The sequence below is a fragment of the Lissotriton helveticus genome, chromosome 3_1 (genome assembly GCF_964261635.1).
Source record: "Lissotriton helveticus chromosome 3_1, aLisHel1.1, whole genome shotgun sequence".
Taxonomy (NCBI): Eukaryota; Metazoa; Chordata; class Amphibia; order Caudata; family Salamandridae; genus Lissotriton; species Lissotriton helveticus.
The window spans coordinates 361,172,297-361,198,218 of record NC_136061.1 but is presented as its reverse complement, the minus strand read 5'-3'; the positions used below and the strand labels follow the sequence as shown (position 1 = coordinate 361,198,218).

At 45.4% G+C, this 25,922-nt stretch overlaps 1 protein-coding gene across 9 annotated transcripts in view; it reads right to left on the bottom strand.

The window, feature by feature from the left end:
- Positions 1-25,922, bottom strand: part of MYO18A (myosin XVIIIA) — an 864,705-nt gene that overhangs the window by 717,236 nt on the left and 121,547 nt on the right. The window lies entirely within an intron of this gene.

The following is a 25,922-nucleotide window of genomic DNA, read 5'->3' as shown; positions in this document are numbered from 1 at the left end:
TTCATGTACAAAACCTTTTAGTTTTCCAATCTTCTCTGAAAATACTTGAGGATATCTTTTTTTAAAGAAGTTGTTACATTCTTCCTCAGTTTGTAAGATGAGCACTGGATCCGGACTGTTGGGATCCAGAATTATCCCTAACTCTCCCTGATCAATCCACCCTAACACAGATGGACCAACCTTGGAGATATACAATTTTCCAACCGTTTGGCAGGACTTAAATTGGAACTGAAGTTCCCTGTAACCTAACATTTCAATTGGTTCATAATTGAATGATTTTGGAAAAATATCTGTTTTTTTTAATTTTCTCCCAATGACAGGAACAAATTTCTCTAACCAAACCTCCTCATTTACTATAGTCCAAGGTGAGCCTGAATCAGCCACAATTGACATGTCTACACCGCCTATGTTCATGTCACATATAGGTTTCTTTTTTTTGTTTAAGCCATCTTCCACATTCAACACAAATAAGTTCATATCATCTTCATCTAAAGATGTAATTCTTTCATCTTCTTCTGGAATTACAGCTTTTACATTACTAAACCCTTTTTGTTTCTTTGGACACATGGCACTGAAATGTCCTACCATACTACAATTAGAACATTTTTGTCTCACAGCTGGACACGATCTGTCGTTGGCTAAATGGTATCTACTGCCACATCTATAACATTTCCTGTCATCAGAAAGCTTAGCTTTATGGCTAGAAACCCTTTTCTGTACATATCCTGAATTAGGTTTTACATTACTCTTTCTAGAACTAATAACTTTAGCCACCATAGACTTGTCCTCAACGGATGATTTTTCTTCTAGTAACACTGCCTTGGCACACCTTCCAGTTAATTCAGTACACTTAACTATTTCTACTACTTCTTCCAAAGGTAATTCACCTTTAGCCCATAGTTTCTCTTGGACATGCTTATTTGAGGATCTCATAACGACCTGGTCACGCACCAGCTCATCATGTAATGCCCCAAATCTACATGTTAGTGCCAAGTTTTTCAATGCAGCAACGTAGTCTTCTATTGACTCTTCATGTGCTTGCTTGCGTTGAAAAAATGTAAATCTGTTGACAGAAATAGAAATTGTAGGTTTGAAATACATAGTCAAATCTTCCAATGCAATTGTGTACACATCACCTGGTCTAGTTTTCTTGTTGATTTGATTATAAATTTTCATAGCCTTTGCACCCAAACAATGAAGAAGAATTTTCTTTTTCTTTTCTGGGGTTAACTCTTCGTCCCCATCAAAAGTGGATAAATAATTCTCAAAGTACTCTTTCCACTCTTCCCATTTAAGAGCATCATCACCTGTAGAGGGCATGAAAGGTAAGGGTGGTGACAAATTCCAAACATTTCCTGAAGCCATTCCCAATTCTCCTATGCAATGAATTAGAAATTGTAAAAAAATAAAACTGACCAATATAAATATTTATATCTTGAAATATGCCAGAAATATTGACAATAGAATATGTCAGAATTATTAAAAATGCAACCAAAGTTATTCTTTACTTTTACATATTGTGAAAAACTGTAAGCGTTTTATTTTAGTTGTATTATCCTTTCGTAATAATCCTTCAAAGGTGTGCGTGTCACCGTTCTCCACACACGCGAGTACTCAACTGTAAATTGAAAACGTAAATTATTGTATTTGGATCAGCGAAGTTATGTAAATACGATCCGTTTTTTTTTTTTAAAGAAGTATGGTGTGCGTATCACCGTAAAATGACAAGCACAATAATTTTTCCGAATTTCACAAAATGGCCGCCAGACATCGTCGAACGCTGCGTTCCACTGACGTCACCGCTAAGCCTGACAGGAATTTTTCATCACGAACCGTCGCGTGGATGCGCAGGAAGGCGGCTGAACCTCAACTCCACACACGTCTTTCCTCCTCAAGACAGCAACTTTCTCCACACCGATCAGCACTGATCACACAGCCGTCAACACATGGTAGGCGAAAGCAGTACTTCCTTTTTCTAATCCTGCCAAGTCACATCCGCAGAACAGCAATAAGTTAGGAAATGAGGGAGACAACAGGAACCATAACAGTCGGCAGAGACAAGAGTCGTTACGCCTTTCCGTGGTATAACCAATAAATTTCTTCTGCTTTAAACTCCCTCCTAATTTACTCAGTCAGCGCATGCGAGAAGAAACGCCGCAAAAAATCCTGACAGCACGCAGGGCTTTCATAAACAGCTGGGCAAATATGACTCACCCTTTAAGTTGCAGTGTTCAGCGTAGCGCCTCAAAAGATGTTGAAAACGCAGCTCAGTCAATAAACGACCCGCTAAACTCACACAAATTCCGCACGGATGGACAGCTGTTTTTAGCGATTCTTTTTCCCACAAAGTTCTCTTCGCGCAACTCCGTTGACGTACCCAACAGCAGAATAGGTGGCTTCTGGTGGGTTCTTCGTGGTGTCAGGCTCTCCGCATCGTCGCCACTTGTAAAGATGACCAGAACGCAGGTAAGTAGTGAAGTATTTATTTAAGTCAAGACCTGACACCAAGATACGTCTACAGGCTATCGCAGCTGACTAGCAACTGACAATAATAACTGTCAACCTGCCAGTGGTCAGGTAGAACATCCTGACGTCACAATACACTGGCAGGTAGCGCGTGCAGAGAACTAGCGCGCATGCTCAACACAGGATAACAGTACATTATAAATAAACATAACAGTGTGCTCGCTCACACGCACGCAGCGTGGAAAAGGCAGGACAGGCACGTAACGTAACTCACGAGCACAGCGAACGCGCACTTCGACGCCACAGCCACGTGCGCTCACACCGGTTAGATCCAGGCGCAGGCATGCCCTTGCGCATCAGGAGGCAGTCAAGGACGTAGGAATAGAGTACACTAAAGTTAGGGTGACCAGGCGTCCCCGTTTTGCCAGGAGGGTCCCTGTTTTTAACTAGCTGTCCCTGAAAATTTCAAGAAATTTAGCTCATGTCCCCGTTTTTGGATAAGGTCGACTGGAAACGGTGGGAGGTGTTTTTTATGTTTTACAAGCAGGGATAGTAGCAGTTGTTTCAAGAAAGCAATTTAATTAACAGGCAAGTTATTGGGCTTAAAAATTATGTTTGTTCTTACTGCCTGTTCTGTAATTCTCTGCTGAGGAGCGAGCTCATCGCTTTAAGTAAAATTGTAGTCCTTCTTCTATTTTTCAGAAATGTCCCGGTTTTTGGCTTTAAAATTCTGGTCGCCCTAACTAAAGTGTGCACAGACAGATGAACTGAAGTGAACTGCAGGCGAGGTGCTCGCAGCGACAGCCGCTGAGGTGCACTCACAGACAACTCGGGAGAGATGCACCCCAGCAACACCAGGGATACCCCCACAGACAGACACTAGGGTGGTGCCAGGTATGTCTGGCACGGGTGCCGCAGGCAGGTCGGCGCGGTAAGGCCCGCATATCCGGAGAAGGAGACTCACAAACGTGCTAAGGTCGCTTTTACAGCACACCAAGGCCACAGAGCAGTGCCAACTAGCACCAAGCACAACACAAAAGCAACGAGGATCCCTACTAAATGCCCACTACAATCAAGTGTGCCCGTTCATGCAGGAGCGGGCACTACACCAACAGCCCACTCAGTGACAAAGGGGAGAGATGGCACTATCTGGGAGAGGGAGGGGCCTATCGCCAGTCACAAACTGCCACCTCACACCCAGTGACAGCGATAACGTCTAGACTCCCTGCCAAACCAGCTCCTCCGGAAAGGTCCCGCCAGTGACAGGAATGCGGGGCTCTCGAGGCATGCGGGTGATCTGAACGAACCGCATCCGCCTTCTTTCAAAGTGACGCACGACTGGGGAAGGGGCGAGGAATGGGGCCACGTTACACGGATAAACTGGCTCCAGATGCAGGGACATATCTCAAGTCACACCTACTGAACGCGGTTTCCACCGCAGCGTGTTATCTCGGAGGTGTAGGAGTCTGTGCTTGATACCAGCTAGGACTCGAGGGCATGAGCATTACAGTAATCTTTGGATTACGTGATGCACTCGGTCTGTTTACTTCGCAGTTGCTCTGGCAATGCCCAGCTCGTTTGTCATGGTAATAAATCATGTTGTCTTTGTATATGTCGTTATTTTCATATAAAAAGGCTTCAGTAAACACAGCGTTCTATGACACAGCATGGCAGTTACAGGAACCTGGAAACGCCCCGAAGCAGCAAAGGACAAGATGACGATGCCACACATAACGCCAAAATAAATGTACACAATAGGTAAAACATTATACTGGGTGTCAGCGCTACAACGCCTTACTCTCTCCGTCTTTACTTGTAACCTCTCCTTCGTGCTGCTTCCAGCACACTCACAGACTGGTCAGCAGGGAAAGATTTACAGAGTGGCTTGAATTCGAGCATGCACCCAAATCTAGGGATTTCCAGATAGAGACATTGAAGAGACCTACTCGAAAAACTTCTATTCCCTCCACTGGCAGAGCAGGTCACACCCTAAGAAACACTCGGTCTCACCAATAGGATAGCAGGCCAAACACAAAGGGTTAAACTCCATCTGCGGTACGGGTGGAGGCAGAAGTTATCAAGCACAATAACAATCAACTTAAAAGAAAAATGCTACAATTCCTGATTCGTAAAAGTTATTTGGGTGAAGCGCATTCCGATGTTTCACCCAATGTGTAATTCTGGACATTTTACCAATTAAATGTGTAATTACATACATTTCATCTACTAAACGTGTGGTGGTGCTGGAAGGGGTTTGCGGATGTGACCCAAAAACAAAACAATGTGAAATAAACTGGCAAAAAATATAAGTGTAAATAATAAATCCTGCAGTTATTCCCCATTTTTAGGGGCTACCTGGGATTGGGACAGTAATCATACATTCCTGAGGTGTAGGTACCTATGGTATTGGTACTTCCAGATAAAGGAATACTGATGAAAGTTTGCTTCCACTGGTGTAATATGTGTGTTTATTTTTTAACTCCTGATGGTGGAAACCATCAAAAGCATACACATGTAATTAAATTTATATAGCGCTTACTACCCCTAATGAGGCGTTGCAGCGCATTACGGTGAGTAGCACGCTACTCTGGAACCCAAGGTTAGTTTTTAATCCAGTGATTCAATGTTGGTCAAGAAAAAAAACATGCACACATTTACTCCAGTTACTTTGTGATAGATTTTATTAATACCAGTTAGGTGTGATCAAAGCGCCAGGATACCCGTTGGGTGACAGACATGCGCTATAAAAGAGTACCAATACATACATACATACATACATACATACATTAATGGTGGCAGTGTGGTTTCAGGTGAATAGTTGGTGAGATAGATAGGCTTGGTGAGATTAGGTAATGTTAGATTGCAAGGATAGGGTTCCTGAGGTAGACCTAGTAATGACGAGAACAATCTCTTTCCTGAGTGCAAGCCTGTGGTGACGGAAATGAACTTCATTCTTGAGTTAGACCCTGTGATGACGGAACAAACGTGATTACTAAATCAGACCCTGCAATGACAAGAACGAACCGCATTCCTGAGTTAGGTCTTGTGATGAAGAGAACAAGCCTGATTCCCGAGTCAGATCCTGCAAGGACAAGAAGGAACCGGATTCCTGAGTTTTACCATTTGATTAACAAAACCACAGGCCTCGTATCCTGCAGCGCAAACATCAGAAGAAGAGCAGGTCCACTCAGTACTTCTATAACCTGTGCATGGACCCCTTCCTTAGACTACTTCCACCAGACCATCAACAGCGCTTAAAATGAACTAAAAACACAGCAGGGCTGTTATTGATTTGTGGAGTTTTGGTACTAATGCTACCACGATTAAGGGTGCACAAGAAGGTAGATGAATCCAGTTGTACGCCCCAAACCTTTCCAAAAGTACAACAGAGTGATGGATGGACATATACGTTCTACTGGCAAAAAAAGAGTTATGAACTCCATGTAATGGTAACTTACGAGTGCAGCACAAAACTGAGTGATCTACTTCTAGGTACATATACATTTAAGAAGTTCATGTTTCTTTACACGGATCAATTCATTACAATTAGAAGACAATAACAAACCACTGGTTCAAAAGAACTAGTAATTGGTTTCAAGCAATGGCTGTAGTACTAAGCACTCAGGCCTATGAAACAGATAGACCAGCATCTTACAAAACTTGGTGTGGAATGTATTTGGAAGAAACATGAGGCCATTTACAAGTACTATACACAGCAATGACAGGCATCACATCTGCATTTGTGACACTAGGCAGACGCCCAACTTGTGTAGGAGTCCGTCTACCATCACCTACCTATTATCCATCCTTTCACCCATCAACCCTCTACTTACAGAGCTGGGGTCAGCCTTCGGTTGCTTTTTCACCTACTCATTCACGCTCAAGCAGGGCACAAGTCCTAAAAAAAGTGGGGGGACGCTAACGTCACGACAGGTAGTGACCTCACGAAAGGTGGCTTGCACCATCAGACTCATTGCCTCCCCTCGCTCACCCCTTAGATGTGATTGCATCAGAGAAGCTAGCGGGTGAGCAGCGTTCTGAATGGGCTCCAATCTCGCCCCAGAGTGGTCAAAGAGTGAATGTGTGGCTCCATTTGCTCCAGTTATCAAGCTCCGGGTAAAATAAGTGGGGGGACGCCGTCCACCCACGTGGTACCCTGACTCGAGCCCTGCGCTCAAGGCGAAGGGCTACCCAAGAGGAGGTAGTTCATTAAGAGATTTTAGAAATATGATATCACAATTTCGGGAATAAAGTGTTAAGCAACAATGTATGGACATTGATGAGTTAGTTAGATCGTGGAGAAGCAGAGACTCCGCCACTCAACTGGAGAATGTGAACCAGCATATAAAAACGAAAATCCAGTGCACTCAGCTATAGGAATGGCAAGCTGTGACTTTTGGCCTTTCCTCTGTTTGTTATGTTTTCATATGACTCTGTGATAGTGGCTTTGAGGGGGCAAATGACGGCGTCACCCTGAATAAGTAGCACAAAACTGGTCCGCAGGGAGTAATCTACCCAGAAGACAATGGGTGAATGACTAGCCTTGCATGTCCAAAACGACTGAATTGCAGCCAAGTTATCCAGAATCATTATCATTCTTTCAAATTCCTGTCAAGGGTGCTTAGGTTACGAATCCTACAGCCCTATTGGGGATCCCAGCCTCCTTATCTTGGGTGACTCAACATGTACATGGGTGAGGTCTTTCTTACTGCAACATATTAGTCAAACAAAAGGACAATGGCAAAAAAGGATGCTCACATTCAGGGATGGTGTCCATTAATTTTCTTCAGAACCCAGACCAGCTGGGTCTACACTCGCTAGCATTATGCTTCAAATCCAAAGCCAACAATCTGATGACACCTCCTATGACTACACTCCAAATAACACTACTTGCTGTGATGCACACATGCCTATATTTCACAACATTCTGCTTCAAGTGGTTTCGATCATTCCATTGTACAGTAGTAGAACTCCAGATGCCTGCAAAGGAATGCAGCAAAACTCACACATTTAGCACAGCCCCTTAAGGCTGTTGTTTTCCGATGTGTGTATATGTACAGGTAAAAACCTTAAAATATTTGTGGACATCTGCGTTCTAGTGATACTTGAACGTTGGTTGCATGGCAGCAAAGTCCAAACATAGAAAATGTAGATGTTAAATGCTATAAGTCTAGAAAATACACACTTTGCATTTGAAGGTTACAAAATTCTAATTTCCTGCTAGCTACTGCACACAACATGTGATCACGATTTTGACTTAAGAATTACGTTTATTGTAATCTCTGCAGCAAAACCCAAGCTTGTGGACATTTTATTAGTGATTTATGTGTGCAGTTTCATATAGCAAGAATAGCTCGAAGCCATTAACACGCTTTATAGTGACATGGTGTGAAAGTTACAAGATAAAGTAAAATGACCACATTACATTTTTGGGAAGGAACAACATATACAAAATACGGTTAAAAATCAAAAAGAATATCTATGAATACATACAAATTTCAAAAAAATCTGTGCATCAAGGGTCCATTGAAAGCTTGAGAGGGAGTCAAATTGGGATAGGCAGGAAAGGTAGCAATAAACAGGAGGACAAGGAAGGATAGTAAATGAGAAAATCCCAAGAAGCAAAAGAAAATGCAGGAACAGATTTTGGGGAAGAACGTAGTGTGATAACATACGGAAAGGTAAATGGAGGAAGGAAGGAGAACTTTTAGTGGGAGACTTGGAACCAAGGAGGAAAGAGGAGCGAGGAAGAAAAACTGGAGCGGAAGAAAGACGACTTGGGACTAGTAATAAATTAGAGTCTAAAAATATAATCGTTGACGAAGAGGCGGCCTTCAACACCGTTAATCATCATCTTACGATACAAAGATTGAGCGATGCCGGAGTTACAGGGCGGGCACTAAAGTGGCTACAGTCTTTTCTCCAAAATAGGGTCTATACGGTTTTTGAAGGAGAATGCTCTTCAAAGCCCATCTCATTGACTTGTGGGGTTCCACAGGGATCCTCCCTGAGCCCCACGATGTTCAACCTTTACATGAGTTCGTTGGCGGAAACAGTACTCTCATTTGGGGTACAGACGGTTTCATTTGCCGACAATACCCAATTAATTTTCTCCCTGAACCAATCCAACCAAGTAGACCCTGATCTAGCCACCTGCCTTCAGAAAGTTTTGATTTGGATGAGCAGTTCCTTTTTGAAGCTTAACGGATCCAAGACTGAACTCTTGCTCTTTGGGAAATCAGACCCCCCAAATATTGACCACCTATGACCTAACTGCTAAGGTCCCCGCCCCCGTCCCAAAAAAATCGAGTTACGTGTCTAGGAGTCTGGATTGACTGCAATCTACATTTTAGAGAGCAATCCCATATAGTGGCGGAAAGCTGTTATGGAATACTAAGAAGGTTTAGAGAGATATTTCCTATGCTCCCGTTTGTGGCGAGACGACTTCTGGTGCAGGCCCTCGCACTCTCGTGGCTTGATTACGCCAATGCGCTATACCTGGGAGCCCCCATGGCTACCATTAAAAGATTACAAAATCGTACAGAACTGTGCGGCACGTATGTTGCTAAACATTCCCAAACGTTCTTCTGCTAGGCCGGCCCTTGCTACTTTACCGTCCAGGAAAGAGTAATATTTAAAGCCCTTTGTATTATTCACAAATCATTGTCAGGAAGGGGCCCACCTCTGATTCGTACCTGGAGTCAACTTTATGTACCCAACAGAGCCCTCAGGTCAGGGAAAAAAGGTTTACTATGTGTACCTAAGATCAAACGTGCTCACAGTGGAGGCCGACTGTTTTCATATAATGCTGCCAGGCTCTGGAACAGTATTCCCCTCCACATATGTTCTGAACCCGACCATCTTAAGTTTAGAAACCTCTTGAAAACCTTTCTATTCCATTAACTTTCCTCGTAGCTTACTTGGAGTCTTAGCGCTGGGATGCCTCTGGGTAACCATGCGCTTTACAAATGTTCCTTCATTCATTAATTCATTCAATATGGATTTTATGAACGAAAAGATGTAGAGCAGCGGTGCTTAACCTTTTGACTTCTGTGGTCCTACAATGAATCATTACTGAAAACTGGGGACCCCACTGAGCCATTACTGTAAGCAGGGGACCACCTGCCTATGCAATTTCTATAATTTGAACCTCAAAACAATACACAAAAATAAGGTTCCTCGAACCATAGGTTAAGAACCACTGCTGTAGAGGAATGCTTTAATCTGTAGGATATGGACCTCTCTGCTTTTAATAAAGTGAATAGATGTAAATTATAGAGTATATCCAGTAAAATGGGTATTGAGCAGGTCATTTTAATTTCTTAATGACGGTGCACATGAATTAAAGTGTGGCAGTGAGTTATGATCATAAAGGTATCAAGAACTTGTAGGCTTGTTTCGGATGCATGAAAATGAAAAGCACGGTTGGCCCCATGTAAAAAAAAAAAAGTTGAGTGGGAATACAAATCATATAAAAGAAGGGGATACAATCAGGGAAGAGAATTTAGTTGCAGCAGGATAACTAATTTCCTTGCAAAATAACTAGTTTCAACTCTTTCTAGAAAGTCAACAATGAGGATGAAATGTGCAGATTCAGTGAAAGAGAATTCCAGACTTCTGTCACACTAAAATGACTGTCAGTGTGTGTTCCTTCTGGACGCTGGAAGTTTTGAGAGAATGATTTCTGTTCCGAAAGATATACAAGACTATCTGACACTTTCAGTTTCAAGGCTAGGTATTGAGGAGTAGCAGTGTGATAGACCCCGTTGGTAATACATGGAGTCTTAAAGAGTCCTCTCGCTACTATGGAAGCCATTGTAGTGTCCGTAACACTAGAGATATGTGGTTGAATATTTTTTGATCCAAAGAAAAAGTATGTAACTGCATCTAATATTGCCTCATTGGTGTGACACATTTCATCAAGTCCAGTCAAGAGTGAGAAAATCTAGTCAAGTCACTGACACTAGGGACCGGACTAGCGTTTTAAGTTCTTGTTCTGAAGTAGACTGATGGATCCACACTCTTGGTCATCGCATTGCTTGACATTTAAGATAGAACCTCTCATCAAGGATGATGCCTAGGGAATTAGCACGGTCAATGAAGACAGGGTTACAATCCCAAACATCGCAGAAGTCGATACAAGGTTGTACTAGTAACTCCAAGTATGTAGACACAATAAGGAGACATTCACAGGATTGACTTTCAGGTGGTACAAAGTCATTCAGGCTCCAATCTTTTCCAAGGTTACGACAGGATTTGAAACATCATTGGGAGAGAAAATCTTGAGATAAATCTGGAGATTATCAACAGATGAATGATAGACATTCCGTTAATTCTTGAGAAACACACCAAGAAGATTAAAAAGAGTTGAAGCCAGGATGAACCACCCGGGACACCATGCAACAGATCAACTCAATTTGAAAAGGTTTTCGATTTTGATTTTCTGTGAGTGGTAAGGTAGGAGCGAACCACCGGAGGACTACCCAGTCAAGGACTACCCAGTCAATGCTCATCCCATTTTGTAGAATCTTAATAAGCAGAGTGTTTCTTTGTATCATAAGCAGTCGACAGGTCAAGAATAACAAAAATAAAATAACTGTCTAAGTCAAGAATATGAAGTTAATCATTAACATTCTGCAAAAGGGTGCTTCAGAACTACAGCCCTGCCTGAAACCCATCTGGCATTCATCCAAATGCTCGTGATTTGCTGTGTAAACTCCACTGCAACACACCTTTCAATAACTTGAGCACTGCTGAGTGAGCAATTGGAGTGGTGAATTGGGTGATTTTGAGGCCATCGGGGAGCACTTGTGCTCAGAGAGATTCCCCAATGTAGTCCTATAAATTTTGGATCGGTGAAATGATTTGGAGGTTTAACTTTGATTATTAATTTTACAATTTTTTAGTCCTATTAAGTGTTGAAATTAGTTCAACTTGCCTTGGTTTAACATATAAGGTTCACAAGTATTGTTAACCTAGATGATTCAACCTGAAGTAGCCACATGTGGAATGCTAAGCTATACATTACATCACTTCGTTCCATCTCGCACGATAGAACAGTTCTAACGAATAACCCAACAAGTTCTTCATTTTATTCTGCAGTGAAAAATATGAAATGTGGTCTCCACTAACATTCATTTGTCATCTGGCTTCCTTAACGTACATAATGCAACACACAACATAATGCATAAACCAGTATTAAAATAGCATAAACCGACCACTCTCAAGATCTTCACATGTCCGGTACTTTCCATTTTTATGGTTGTTCACTTTAAATTGTTGATATCGGTTGTGAGCCCTACACTTGACTCTCTCCTGTAGGTGCTGCTTGCACATTTTCAACGAGCTCGCTACTGCCTCAGCAGCCTTAACTACGCCATATTCACGTGAACTCACTACTCCTACTTCTGAAATGAATTATTATTATTATTTATTATTTAGAAGTTTTCTATAGCGCTAACAAGACCCGAAGGTATCAGAGCGCTGCACAGTAGTGGGATTATTATTTAGAAGTTTTCTATAGCGCTAACAAGACCCGAAGGTATCAGAGCGCTTCACAGTAGTTACTAAGGAGAACTATTATGCTGGTCCAACTGAAGGTACTTATGTTGATTGCTTCACTGCTACTTGTTACTAGATACAGAAGCCCACTGTAGCACTGAGATGACTGGGAGGGGTGGCACACAAACATGAACTGTGAAACTCGGGAAGAGACACACTCATATTTGTCTATTCATGTGTGTCCAGAGGCAGCTGGTGTCCAGCCATTGTGTCCCTGTGTAGTTATTGCTGGGTTTCCTTTGGCTGCAGATGCTTTTCCTCTTTTTTACACATTATTTATTTGAAACACACTGTCTTTACCCAACACTACAAATATAAGCAAGATGGTGGAACAAAGGCGAAACTAATAAATCCCTCGTCATAGTCTCCGAATAGCAGCGGGGGGTGGCACGTGGAGGATTGCAGCTGAAGTCCATTCTCTTTATACACTTCATGGCTGGCGTGGCACGAATCTTGGAAGCAGACATCTGTCTTTGACAGGTAGATAGACTGCTGGGGCACGAATGACACACAGACAACTGGTGCGGTCGGCTCTGTAAAGCCTTATCAATAAGTAAAGGTGCACTATGCAAATTCCAATCGCACAATAAATGACTACATGTCAGTAAGACTCCTCTCTGAAAGAGAAGCTGGCACCCCAGAACCCTAAGTCAGTCACAATGACACATGTGTGGCATACGAAAGCCACCCAAACTTAATGCAGACTTGCTTTTTGGAAAGAACAGAGCACTGGTCCAGGAAGGGCACTGGCATGTCTGCCTTCATCTGTGAGTGTATGCCAGTCTTCAAGGAGTCCTCGGATCTCAGGACAAAGACTGTCAGTGTATGAAATCTTTGCGGGACTTCATGGTGACTTGGAACTGGATCCGATACTGTTACCACTGCAGGAATTCTAAAGTCCTGGGTTCCTCGCTTACATAAAGTCATCAGTGCCATCTTGTTAAGAGACTTAAGTGAAATGGGCCAACACCTCCTTCCTCTACTACCTAAAGAACCGGATAGTATTCACCTTTGAAGTGGTGCCCAAATTCTGTGCCAATCCCTGTGTAAAGCGCAGTGATCATTTGCCATCCAAGGCGTTGAAGGGCTGTGGTGACTGCACCTTTTTTTTTTGTCACGCAGAACCTGTCAGAGAAGTCAGCAGGGATGTGCCACCCCAATCCTGGAAGCTGTTTTGTCTTATCCAGCTAAAGAAGGTTACATTGTTCCTCTCTTACCTCCCTTACAATTTGCAGCAAGCCCCATCAGGTAACAGCGCCCTTTAAAAAAAGCACATAAATAAAATTAAGTGCCAGAGTGTAGGCCTTAAAGGTTGCATATGCCCATAGTTCCTTTTGGAATCTAGTGTCCTGGATGGTATTTTACACCTGTGAACCCCACATCAACACCACAGAGAAATGTCATACATTTTATCCCAGGTAAATAACTTTACCCCAGACTGCTGGCCTGTGTAAAACATCTTGCCTCGCCTAGCGGTGCCAACTTTCCTTCACTTATATGCAAACTTCCGATTATTAACCGTGCTTAAGAATGAAAATTCAATTATATTTGTCATGCACTGGCATATACATGCCCACAAAAGAGGGATTACTGGAAAATTTCTACATGAAAATTGAAGACATCACCAACAACACTGTGCCTAACATGCTTTGGGTGGTTCTGGTGTGCTACATGGCAGACATACCGTCAGGGCAGTGGCGTAACAAAACTTGAGGGGGCCCCCCATGCTCTGGTCCCAGTCAGGAGCTCTCAGGCCAAGGGCCCGCCATCCATGCACAGTGCCGGGGGTCCCCGTGGAGCTGGGGGCAACCCCACACCATGAGGCTGCAGGGGCTATTTTTACACCACTGACGTACCTACATGCAGCATGGTTACCTTCATAACCAATACAGATCTAATACTGAATATGAAGAAAACGGGCATGGACATACATTTCCTTCCAGAACGCCAAGATATTCAGCTTGTCACCAAGTAAACTTAAGTAAAATTCCCTACTATAAAACTCACTAGTGGGTACCAACACTCAAACAGAATCTTCCGAATTACAACCAAACCTGCTAGTGAAGCATCCGGGTCCCGTCCCTTTCAGTTAATGGGGCTACTAAACAGGAACTGTCTTCCAGCCAAAACTTGCTCAGCTCGCGGCAGTTAAAACTGCTCTCAAAAAGCGCTTACCTTACAAGAATTGTCTTAAATATCACATCTGCGCTCCAGCCTTTCACTGGAATTGTGTATGCAGAGAGCAGCAGCTGGTCATTTTTAATAATGATTTTCTCTGTACTCCTTTCCTTTTCATGTGCAACACAATGTGGCATTTCGCTTAGGCCGTTTTCGTGCTGGAAACACTTTTGCGGCTGCAAATTGTGCAATCACAGACAAGCAACAGTATAATGTTCGCCAGTTATTAGGTTTGCAAACCCTGCCCAATTACACAGGAATAGAGAATAACACATATAACAAACTGTTAGTCCTCATTCCTGCATATTCAGGCAACACGTGCACAATTTGCTCCTGCTATTTACTTCAGTTTTTTCTGCCACAAATTATGCACAAACGTGTTTGCACACAAAATATAATTTAGTGGCTCATAGTGATTGTGCATAACCACAAAATGTTCTAAAATAATGCCAAAGAAACATGCTGCCATATAAAGGGACTTTACAAGACAAAGCACATTGGCCAGAGTTCCCAACACAACAATCGCAACAACCTCTAGTCTAGCTGAAAACAGAGTTTGTAGCTAATGGTAGGCAATACATCATCCTAGCTTGCATCACACAAGCAATTTATACATTTTATGTTTAAAAAATGTGAAATAATTGTAAAGAAAGTTACAGGGATACATCTTAAAACTTTCATGCAATGCTGCTTCATTATATGGTGCATTCGAGAGGTAATTTAGAGCAGTCTTGGTGCCTGATGCGCAAAACTGGCATCTTGCAGCACATTAATTCCACCGAACAGCGACAAGCCGCTCCCTTTGCAGAGGAGCCTCTTGCACCATAGAGGGCACCTCTCACAAAAAAGCACGTCTCCCACCTCACTAATTAATGAGGCAGGAATGAGATTGTGACTATGTTAAAACTGGCAAATGCTTGGATGGAGGCCCGGAGGAAACAGCACAACTATGTCCCAGCATTCCAGTTCACAGAGTGTCTGAATGACAACCTGAAACCCCTAAGGAGACAGGGGTCACCATGCAAGGATGTGGCTTTCTGTGACTTTGACCTCGGAGACAGCATGCAGAGTCTGTGGGACTGCTGACTGCCACCATCTCACAAAGTCTTCAGACATCGTAGGCAATTTTGACAGCTTACACACTGCCAGGTTTGCCTGCAGGTAGTTGCTACTCATGTGATGTCATAGTTTGCGCCCAGTTACTCGCCACAAATTATGTGTACATTACATTAAGAATCACAAGGAGGGAGGTGGAGCCAAGTATGCTGTCCCAGATGCTGCTTTTCCTGGACAGCAGTCTGAGGTGCGCCCAATGCCGCTGACCGCTCCCACAATCACAAAGGCCTGGGATGGAGGTCTGCTTCATATGCATCCCTGCAGTTACATATCGCAAAATGATGCCTTCCTCCCTGCAGAAAGTCACGAGGGACCCAGGCTCTCACAGATTGCACAGATATTTATTAGTCTTGGGCTCAATGCCCCCCACTTGAAGGGTTGCCCCCTCCCTATGCCTCAGGGGCCTGCATTACGCCTCTGCCATGAGGGTACCTTTTTCTGGGCCTCTGTCTGCCAGTGATTTAACCTGAACAGTGTTGCTTTTCTGAGTATTCTTTCGGCTTGGGAAAGCGGAGTGGCTTTCCCGAGTGGGTAGTACGGCACTGGTGGGTAGGAAGCTGTGCTCAAAGTCAATGATTGGATAGCGGACGTTGCGTACTGACAGGAGCAAGTGACTGAATACTAGTTGTTCATACCAGCCACCAGCAGGCCGCAAGATATATGGGCCCCTCTAGAAGCCTACTGTCGTGTCCTCAATGCAATAACGACAGACACAATATATACTTATAATGTAGAGCTTTATTAGCTACCTCTTGGTCGGTCCCTGTCCCTACTCTAACTGCCCACTAGCCGGTCCTGGCTCCTCCTGTTCCTCTTTCCAGCTCCGCCCTCCCAGGCACTAGACTGCATTGCACGATGTTACATCTCCCCTTTCTTAACACAATGAAATTAACTCCTACCAAGTTTGCAATTGTCCACTCAGCCCCATGAGTCGGCAGACAGTCTGTTTGGGCCACAGGAAGGTGTCCCCATGCATGAACCCAGATTCAATCCGGTCTTCAAGCATCAGTAAGGTTGAATCAGTGATGGGCCCGTCTTTGGCCGATCTTTCTGTTGTCTCAACACCAATATCTTTGACCACGGGAGCGCATTCCTGAAAATGTGAGACATCGTGCGTAAACGGCTTGTTCTCAGATTCCACAGTTGTAACAATTTCTTTTTGCTGTGTGACTACTGATATCTCAGCGTGGCAGTGGCGGTCTGTTCTCCATTGTGGCACTTGTTGTTCTAAGCATCCGCCTGCGAGTTCACTTCTTGTACCCATTCAGTCAGGGGTGTCAATGCTCTCGTGCTCACGACCCTGCATATTGGACAATAAAGCACTGAGTGTCTTGGTCCGGTTGTGGGACGCTCCTGTCTGCTCCCACTCGCGTTTGTACATATTGAACTCTTTGAGCATTGGGGTATGGGCACGTTCCGTTCTCATCCCCTCTTGTCTTTGTGATGCGGATCCATCTTTGCCAACGCACCTTGTCTTCTTGACGGAATGATGAGACAGTCCTTTCCTACGCCACTGTATAGTGTCCCATATGGTTGTCCTTCCTCTGAAAACCCTTGGGGTCAGCCTCGCAAGCCCCGTCAGGGGTGACGGTACCCTCCTCAGGTCCGGATATGACTGCGACCGACGGGACAAGTTGCCTGACGGGGTGATCAAATGTTCCGAGACATCTGCGTGCAATATGTTGTTTTGGATGGGTAGAGTAGCCTCTGAGTCCAAAGTCCGTTCAGGTGATCGGTGCCATGGATGTTGTCGTGAACTTGATTCTGTTGATCCCAGTGATCGTACCGACATGCCTTCTGAATCAGAGAGGTCTCTTGCTGCTTTTCTACGGGACCCTTCTTTCAAATGTGGTTGAACTGATACCCTTCTTGAATTGGTATGCTGTGACGAACTGCTCTTAGATTTAGAGCTGTCTGTGGGACACTTTTTGGGGTATGTGTCTCGACATGTCTTCCATGTTGTTTCAGTGGAATAACTATCTGACAACCAAGTGTGTATTTCTTTCGTTCGATCCCAAGGCCTTTCGTTGCTGCCCTTCTCGTATGATGTTACTGGCCTCCTCTCAGTTCCCTCATTTTCACGTGTGTCCTGAGTGTACTCGCCTCTCACTTTCTGGTGTCGGAGTGAGTTACCCAGTTTCGTGAGGTCTCTTTCTTCTTCTCGCTTGTTGAGGGCCCTGGTGTCTGTGTTCTGGGAGTGTTGTTTTCTTCGGCTACATGGTTCTTCTGGTGACCCGCACGTTGCTCGGGCGTGCTTGTGTAGCGGCTCCCAGAGTTGACATGACTGGTCCGGCGTTCTGTGGCTTGTCTTTTCTTCATACTTGTCGAGCAGGCTGACCTCGGTTCTGTCCATGTGATCCGTCCCACTTGACACTTTTTCAGAATAGTTTGTATCATTTGTTGAGTGGCTCCTTGAAGTTGAATAACTCCCTTAGGTTATGTCGGTGGGGCTGTCATAATCCAAGATCATCTCAGTCTTTTGTCTTCGCTTTGTTGACTCAGAGTATTTCATGTCACTTTGTCTTTCCCGCTGTCTTGTCGCTGGTCTACCTTCGTCCTCCCTCTTTCGGGTTTCAGTTGCCTCTTGGATTTGATGCTCTGACACGAGGGATGTCTCCTTACACTTATCTTCTTTTCTTGTATTGATATGCAATTCTCTTGACAGCTCTCTTGTTTCGGCTCGCTCTCCAGCTTTAGCCCTCCTGATGATTTCCTTTAACGAGAATTGCCTTCGAAGTATCTTGCGCTGTGCGTCTGGTTCTAAACAGCTCTCAATCGCCCGGAGACGGACCGCTTCCTCATTTGAGAATGTATGGAATTGACAGTACCGTACTAACTTTTGTAATCTCGTTATGAAGTTTGATAGTGATTCCCTTGGTTCCCGCCGTGTTGCGTTGAAAACGAGGCGTTCATGATCGACATCTTCCTTTGTGGTGAAATGAGCACGTATCGTTCTTTTGAGTTTTCTATATGTTTCGGTATCCTTTGCTGAAAAAAGGTTCTGATCAGGCGTCGGCCTTCGTGACCCACCAATTGGAGTAGTAGTAGTAGACGTTTGCTATCTCTTCGCTCTCCGGTAACGTCAAGAAATGCATCCAGTGATTCCAGCCACCGGTTCCATTCTGGACCCAGACTCTGGTTGCCGGTCTGTGTCACTGGGGGTGGCACTCCGATGCAGGGGCTTGATGTATGTGTTTCTTCTCTCACCGACATGATGGTGGAATGTGCTGGCATGACAATGTCGCAGGACTGTTCCCTTGTTCTTCTTCTTGTCTTCTTTTGCTGACCCTTCCCGGCCACTAGTCTTTGTTTGGTCGTTTCCTTTGAATTTAGGTAAGGTACACCACTCCCAGGTGACTATTGTATGTTGTCCGCTCCTGGCGCGACTGTCTCTGTACGCTTCAGTGAGTTAGGCTTGGGTCTCCTAACATCAAGTGGTCACCATCCAGCTGCACCATGTGTGATTCGTGGCTCTGTGATTTTCCACTCTCTTTGGTGTTGCGTGCTAACTGCAGGTGGTCGGTGGGGCTGTTGCAACGATATGTGGCAACGTTAACATCTTCTTCCCGCGCTTCCACTTCGTTGATGAGAGAAGGCTTCTTTGATATTTGTCTACTCACGCTTCTGGAACGTTTGTTTTATTAATCTCTGTTGCTCTTGACTTGTTGGTCTTCCCATAGTGCTGAACATGTACCTTGGTACTTGCCTTTGCTTATGTTTGTTGCATTCGCAGTGCATGCATTTTCAGTATATGTCTTCAGTGCATCATTTGCACTCACCAGTGTTTGCAGTGTTCATTTACATTCGGGTTTACATTCAGTGCAATCTTCGCGATCTTCACTTGTTTCTGGCACTGCCTTCTGCTCTCTTCAGCTTGTGCCACTGTTGTCTTTTGCATGTGCTTATGTTTGTTTCACCACGCTTCTTTTATGGCTTGTACTTGTTCACTTGTCTGATTCACTTCTTGCATTTGCTTAGGCTTGCGCGTCACCTTGCGCTTGCACTTGCTGGTGCTTGTTCTTCCACTCACTTGCATTTACCAATGCTCGTTTCACATCGCGCCTCTTGCATTTGTTTGGGTTAGTTCTCTCGTTTCTTTTCTGCCTTCACGCGTGTTTGTTTGTTGTGCAGTTATCAATGTTTGTTTGACTATTGTCACTACTTCAATCTTGCATGTACCAATACTTGTTTCTACAATTGTCAGTGCCTGTTTTGCAGTTTCCAATGATGCCAGACTTCAAAATGGCCGCCCATTCACTTCATAGGGATGTCCTTGACTGCTGCCTGACTTCAAAATGGCTGCCACCAGTCATCCACGAGGTTTGAGCTCCTCTTCAGCCTCAGTCACACTCGGGCTCCTTCTACACTCACCGAGGGTCCTTTCTTCCAGCAGCAGGGATTTGGCAGCTCCACATCCACGTCTGGGCCACTTTCCACCATTCAGGTAGGCCGGGGCAGGCTCTAGCGTCTTCCGCTCGCCGCGTGCCGTTTCTCACGCATCGGGGGTGAGACCCGATGTCGGCGAGATCGGCGCTTTCGTTCTGGCGCCTCCGTAGGCTTCACTTGCCTTTCACTGCGCTCCTCACTTGGGCAAGACGTCTCAGGAAGGCTGGGGTGGGCTCCCAGTTTGCTCCTCTGGGTCCCGCGCTCACTCGGCGATACCTTGCCAACTCCCACGCATCGGGGGTGAGTCGCATTTTTGGCGCGATCGACTTCACCTCTCCTCAGCGCCCCAGCGCTTCTTATTTTCCGCTCCTTCTGGGCTCTACACAGTGGCCTGACTGTGGAGCAGGGGCATGTGCTGCTGGCCTCTCAATCTAGGCGGCAGCCTCGCTTCCCACAGCAGCGTTTCTTCTTTTCTCACGCTGCTCAGGACAGGGCACTCCTTCAGGGTCCTGTGGGTGGCAGATGCACCAATCCCACCCTCGTCGCCAGTTGTCGTGTCCTCAATGTAATAACGACAGACACGATATATACTTATAATGTAGAGCTTTATTAGCTACCTCTTGGTCGGTCCCTGTCTCTACTCTAACTGCCCACTAGCCGGTCCTGACTCCTCCTGTTCCTCTTTCCAGCTCCGCCCTCCCAGGCACTAGACTGCATTGCACGATGTTACACCTACTTTGCAGCGCAATCTGCCAGGAGGCATGAGAATGATGTACTGGCTGCTTAGTGGCCAATGCAATAGAGGCGGGAATCTGAAAGGAGATATGGATACAGCCAGACCTGACCAGAGGTTTGTGATTAGACCCGTCCTAAGAACGGAGACCAGTGGAGCGCTGCACACTAGTGGCGCACTACTACATGGACCGAAGCGAAAATATTGCCAATGACCACTGCAAATTAACCTGCAGAGCTTAATCTACGAATGTATGATGTACATAGAAAATGCATGTATGTGGGGGCGGAGCTAGCCACAACGGAAGATGGCCGCTTTTTGAGCGAGCTCCTTCGGTCGCAGCCATTTACTGAAACTATCCTGCAATACCCGAGCTTGTAGGGCACTACATCTTTGACCGGAAGATCGTGGCTACCTATGGACCCCTTTATCGCTGCTCGAGTCGGCCCAGAACTGCTGCTGGCACGATCCGGCTGAACTGCGGAGGTGGGGCCTATACCAAGGGGCCAAAATGTGAAGCAGCGGGCTTGCAAGGTGGATAGCCGAGACACAGATCACGCGCTGCTGCGGCGGCTGCCCTGCTGAGCTGGTGAGTCGCGTCTCCCGAGAAACGAACAGGCGCACTGGAGACCAGCCGCCTTCAGAAGAGGAAGGACTGCATCTGAGGATGCCCGGGGAGCACTCTACACGAAGCCCTCGACATTGGAGCTCCTGCTCCCTGAGAGGTGAGGGAGTAATTGTGTGGCGGATACAGGCCATGGAATTGGTCGGTGCCGGGTGTGCTCCGAGCTGGCGGGACAACTACTGTAAGACACGGAGTGCAGGTGTGCAGCGACAGGCCAGCGCGTAACCGCCAGCAGCGAGGAAACTGCATTCACGGAACTGGAATGCCTGAAAAACAGCGGCCCGTGCCTCACAACTTCCCTGCCAGGCCGAAGAAAACGTCCGGGATCTCCACCACTGACGAGGCGGCGAGCCACCGTGGGGCGGTGGACTCGACATCAGGAAGGCACTGCTGCGCCCCTGAGCGCCCCATCTCTGCCCAACTCTGCTCTGCGCCACAGTGAGTACAGTGGTTCTGCCGGCTGCTACCGCAGTCAGCAAGATAATTTGACGCGGCCCCACAGAGACTTGTATGGCGGTAAAAATCTGAGGGCAGTGTATATATACTCAAAATATATTTTATCTCATCATTTGCTAAGTCATGATAGGTGTCTACTTTCTGCTAGTAACCTAGGGTCCTGTGTAGCCTCATATTCCACCTCCAATTGTCGTATCTCTCTTTCCACCTTTGCCAATTGCTGCTGAATGTCTTTTAGTATACCAGCATGTTTACCAATACAATGGCCCCTAACAGTCATCTTAAAGGCCTCCCACGGTGTCTCTGCACTACCTTCAGATCCTACATTGTGGTCAAAGTACTCTACCAATGCCTGGCGCAGTTTGGAGCGAAACACTTGGTCCTTACGTGCGCCCTGTTGTAGACGCCATGTAAACTGTCGTGGAGTGTGTGTGTGGGGATGGCAAGTGCCAGTCGGACAGATGCGTGATCTGACAGTGTCTTGGGCATGTGTTCTACAGAAGTCGTCCATGTACAAATATCCTGTGTGGCTAGCCAATAGTCTATTCTAGACCACGTGTTATGAGCAGTTGTTGTGCATGTACCCTCTTTCCGACCTGGGTGTCTCAGTCGCCATACATCCAGCAGGGCACACTCGTCCATACCGTCTCTTAGCTCCCTTGCCGCTTGCTTCCCATATCTTTCAATTCCGGTTGACATATCCCAAGCTGGATCTATGCAGGTGTTAAAATCCACACACCAGAGGACAGCTGCTGGGGGTAGGGTGCGCAGTTTTGCCAGTATCTGCACAAAGAAGGACGGGTCATCAGTATTAGGACCATATGTTGTGACAATAATTAAGGCGGTGCCACCGAAGTTGCCGTGAACAATCACATACCGTCCTTGTCTGTCTTTAATGGAACTATTGAGAGTGTAAAGAGTGCCATGCCTAATAAGAAGCATTACTTCTCTGGCGTAGGTAGAGTATGATGATGCCATACGATAGGATGCCCACCTCGTTCCAATTCTGACCTCTGGGAGGTCTGTGAGATGTACGGAGAGGGGGGCAGACCGGGGCGTACGCTCTCCCACAGAATTAGACCCGCACACTTGTCAACCTACATAACCCAGATCATGACCACGCAAGACCAACCCACACACCCGTCAATTCTAGATTGCTTCCCAGAGTTTTACTCCTGCCTCTACTCTGCGCAATCCACTGCTTCCCCGCCTGAGATATGCCACTATTTAGGGAATATTGCCTTGTCATGGCTGTCGAATGAGCATCGCAAGTATTTTTGCCATCACATCACTGAAGAGGAGATAAAAGAAGTGATTAATTCCCTCCCTAATAACAAGGCTCCAGGTATGGATGGACTACTTGGGGAGTTTTATAAAGAATTTAGAGATTTACTGCTCCCACACCTGGTGGAGATGTATGAGGATGCCTAGGATGAAGGCATTTTACCAGCCTCCTTGCGAGAGGCGCTCCTGATTACCCTCCCCAAACCAGACAATTCCCAGAAAAGTGTGAATCTTACCGCTCATTATCTTTAATAAATATGGATGCTAAAATATTAGCTAAAATTATTGCAACGCGAATACAGCCTCTGCTACGCCATCTAATTTTGCCAGACCAAGCCGGATTTATACCGTCACGATCCACAACCCAAAATATACAGACCATATTTGCAATGTTCCACCACTTCAATCCTGATTTGTCAGCTGCCGCGGCGCTATTGGACGTGGCAAAGGCTTTAGATTCAGTGGAATGGCCCTTCATGTTTACGGTGCTGCGTAGGATGGGGTTCCCTGAACCGTTTTTACGCTGGATAGCACTACTATACACAGAGCCCAGCAGGCGCATTAGAGTTAACGGCTACACATCAGACCCGATTAGGATAAGCCGAGGAACGAGACAGGGATGCCCACTTTCGCTGCTTCTTTTCACAATAGCACTAGAAACACTAGCATGTAAAATACGGCAAAAGCATGCAGAATCTGCCCTACAATTTCATCTGCGTCCGATCTCTATATCGCGTGGTTCTTTATGCAACTTATCCGGATCGTAATTTAAACCCACTCATAAGACAATATATTAGGTTTGAGCACTACTCGGGTCTCAGTATTAATTGGGACAAGTCTGTGGTAATACCGCTTACGTCAGCTACAGCGAGTCCTAATCTGGATTACCCATAACAATGGCAGACTGAACCGGTAGAATATTTTGGCATATGGATACACCGTAACCCAGAGGCCGTACTTAGAGAGAACTATGGTAGAGCACTAGTGAAACTGGAGGACCAGATAGATCGAAAGATCAAACTACTGCTCTCATTGGCTGATAGGATCACTATATAGAAGATGATTGTACTGCCAAAATATTTGTATTTATTTATGAACATACCGATCTGGCTCACACAAGCAGTCTTTGCACAACTGCGAACAGCCATGCTGTGGCTGACCTGGGCGGGGAAGCAGGTGAGAGGATTTGAAAGTTCTGACCAGACCCTACCATCAAGGGGGCTTTGGAGCACCAGACCTCCAATTATACTTTTACTGCACGCAGGCACAGCATTCTCATTACTGGCTACATCCACATGGCCAGATGCTGCACATAGCAGTAGAGCATGATAGTGTGAAGCCGACCCCCTGATTACTTTCCTATCCGACCGAAGGAGGAACTTCCCGAAAGAGGTAATACATGCAGTATACTGCACATCGCAGGCATGGCACAAGTTGACAAAGAGGGCACCGAAACTCCGGATCTAGGCTCCAGCGCTGCCCATCTCTCATCACCCACAAATAACAGTAACACAAGAGAAGAATATGTTATCTTTACTGGGGAGACTGGGACTACGCACTATATTTCCACATGGCCAATTTCTTTCACAGGATGCTCCGTCCCTCAGCATACACCGCATGCCATTAAAAGGATTTGCATACTTGCGACTGCGTATGACAGTAAGGGAACTATACTCCTCATTTCCAGATGAACAGACACTGCTTAATGCGCTACAAATCTTACTGACAGCACCCACACGTCTGCGCTTAGTAACACGGTTATATGCCACAACCCAGGGTGAACAGAATCAACCCCCAAATAGGCCACTTCAAAGGTGGGAGGAGGCAGTGGGAAGCCCTATCGCTATGGAGGACTGGGATTACAGCTGTGCGTTACTGAAGCTGCTCACTCCAAACTGCAACCTGTGCATAATTCACTTTAAATTTATACATCAAATATGTTACACACCGGCAAAGCTATACAAGTGCGGACTGCGAACAGAGGACAAGTGCCACAGATGTGGCGCTTCGGGAGAAGTTTTTCTACAAGGGGCATGGTCATGCCCACAGCTCCAACCATACTGGCACGGCGTAACTAGCACACATATGCTTATGTTAGCAGAAAGGATACTTCACAACCCACTAGTATGCCTGTTGGGATTGCACAAAATAAAGTTGGCTAGAAGACGATAGTTTCTAGCTGTGGCATTATTGCTGGCCAAACGCCGCATTGCTCTACGCTGGGGTAGGAGGCGCCCACCAAGATTTAAGGACTGGATCACAGACATGACATATTGCAAAGAGATACTGGAGACGTATGCAAAAGAGTTACCTCAGGCCTCCAAACCTAGGGATTTCTGGGAACCCTTTGTACAATATCTTAGTTCTACCCAACCCAATGACTGAAAGTCCACATAGCATGCCGCTAGAGTGTCAAGCAGAGGAGTTTCTCTAAAACAGCTGCGGCAACGAGACTCATGGAGCGAAGACCGAAGTTTGGGCAAGGGGCAGTTAGTGGGCACTATGGTATTTAGGGGACACGAAGTAGAGATGCTGCTGATAATACCTATATGGAAATGATAATCTATTATGGGCCATACATGTAAATGAATGTAAGATTCCTGTACTTTGAAGCTGTATGTCACGATGGATTACTCATGCTGCGTAACTGTAATTTCTTTCTGCTGACCAAAATAAATTAAATTTAAAGAAAGAAAATGCATGTCTGTACCTGCTGCACAACTAAAACCAATAAAAATGTTTTAAAAATTGCCATACACCTTTGTTAAACGCTGCTTTATTTGACGCTGGCTTTTCTGTCTATGACTGCCATCTCAACCATGATTATTCTCGACAGAAAAGAGTAAAGAACCCTCTTGCACTGGAGGAAAATTCCAGCATGGGCGGGGCTTTCGATAGGTTATTTCTGAATACTGGCCCCTGCTTTGGAGGGGTCTATCCTCAGAAATAACCTTACTAACAACAGACCCACCGTGCTGGATCTGCTGTCATGGATAATTTGTCTCCTGAAGTAACTCCCACCACGTACAAATAAGCTGTTTTGCGGACAAATATTAAATAGGCAGTCCAATCACAGCTAGGATGATCGAGGCGCTGCGACAGTCGAAGCGGCAGTAC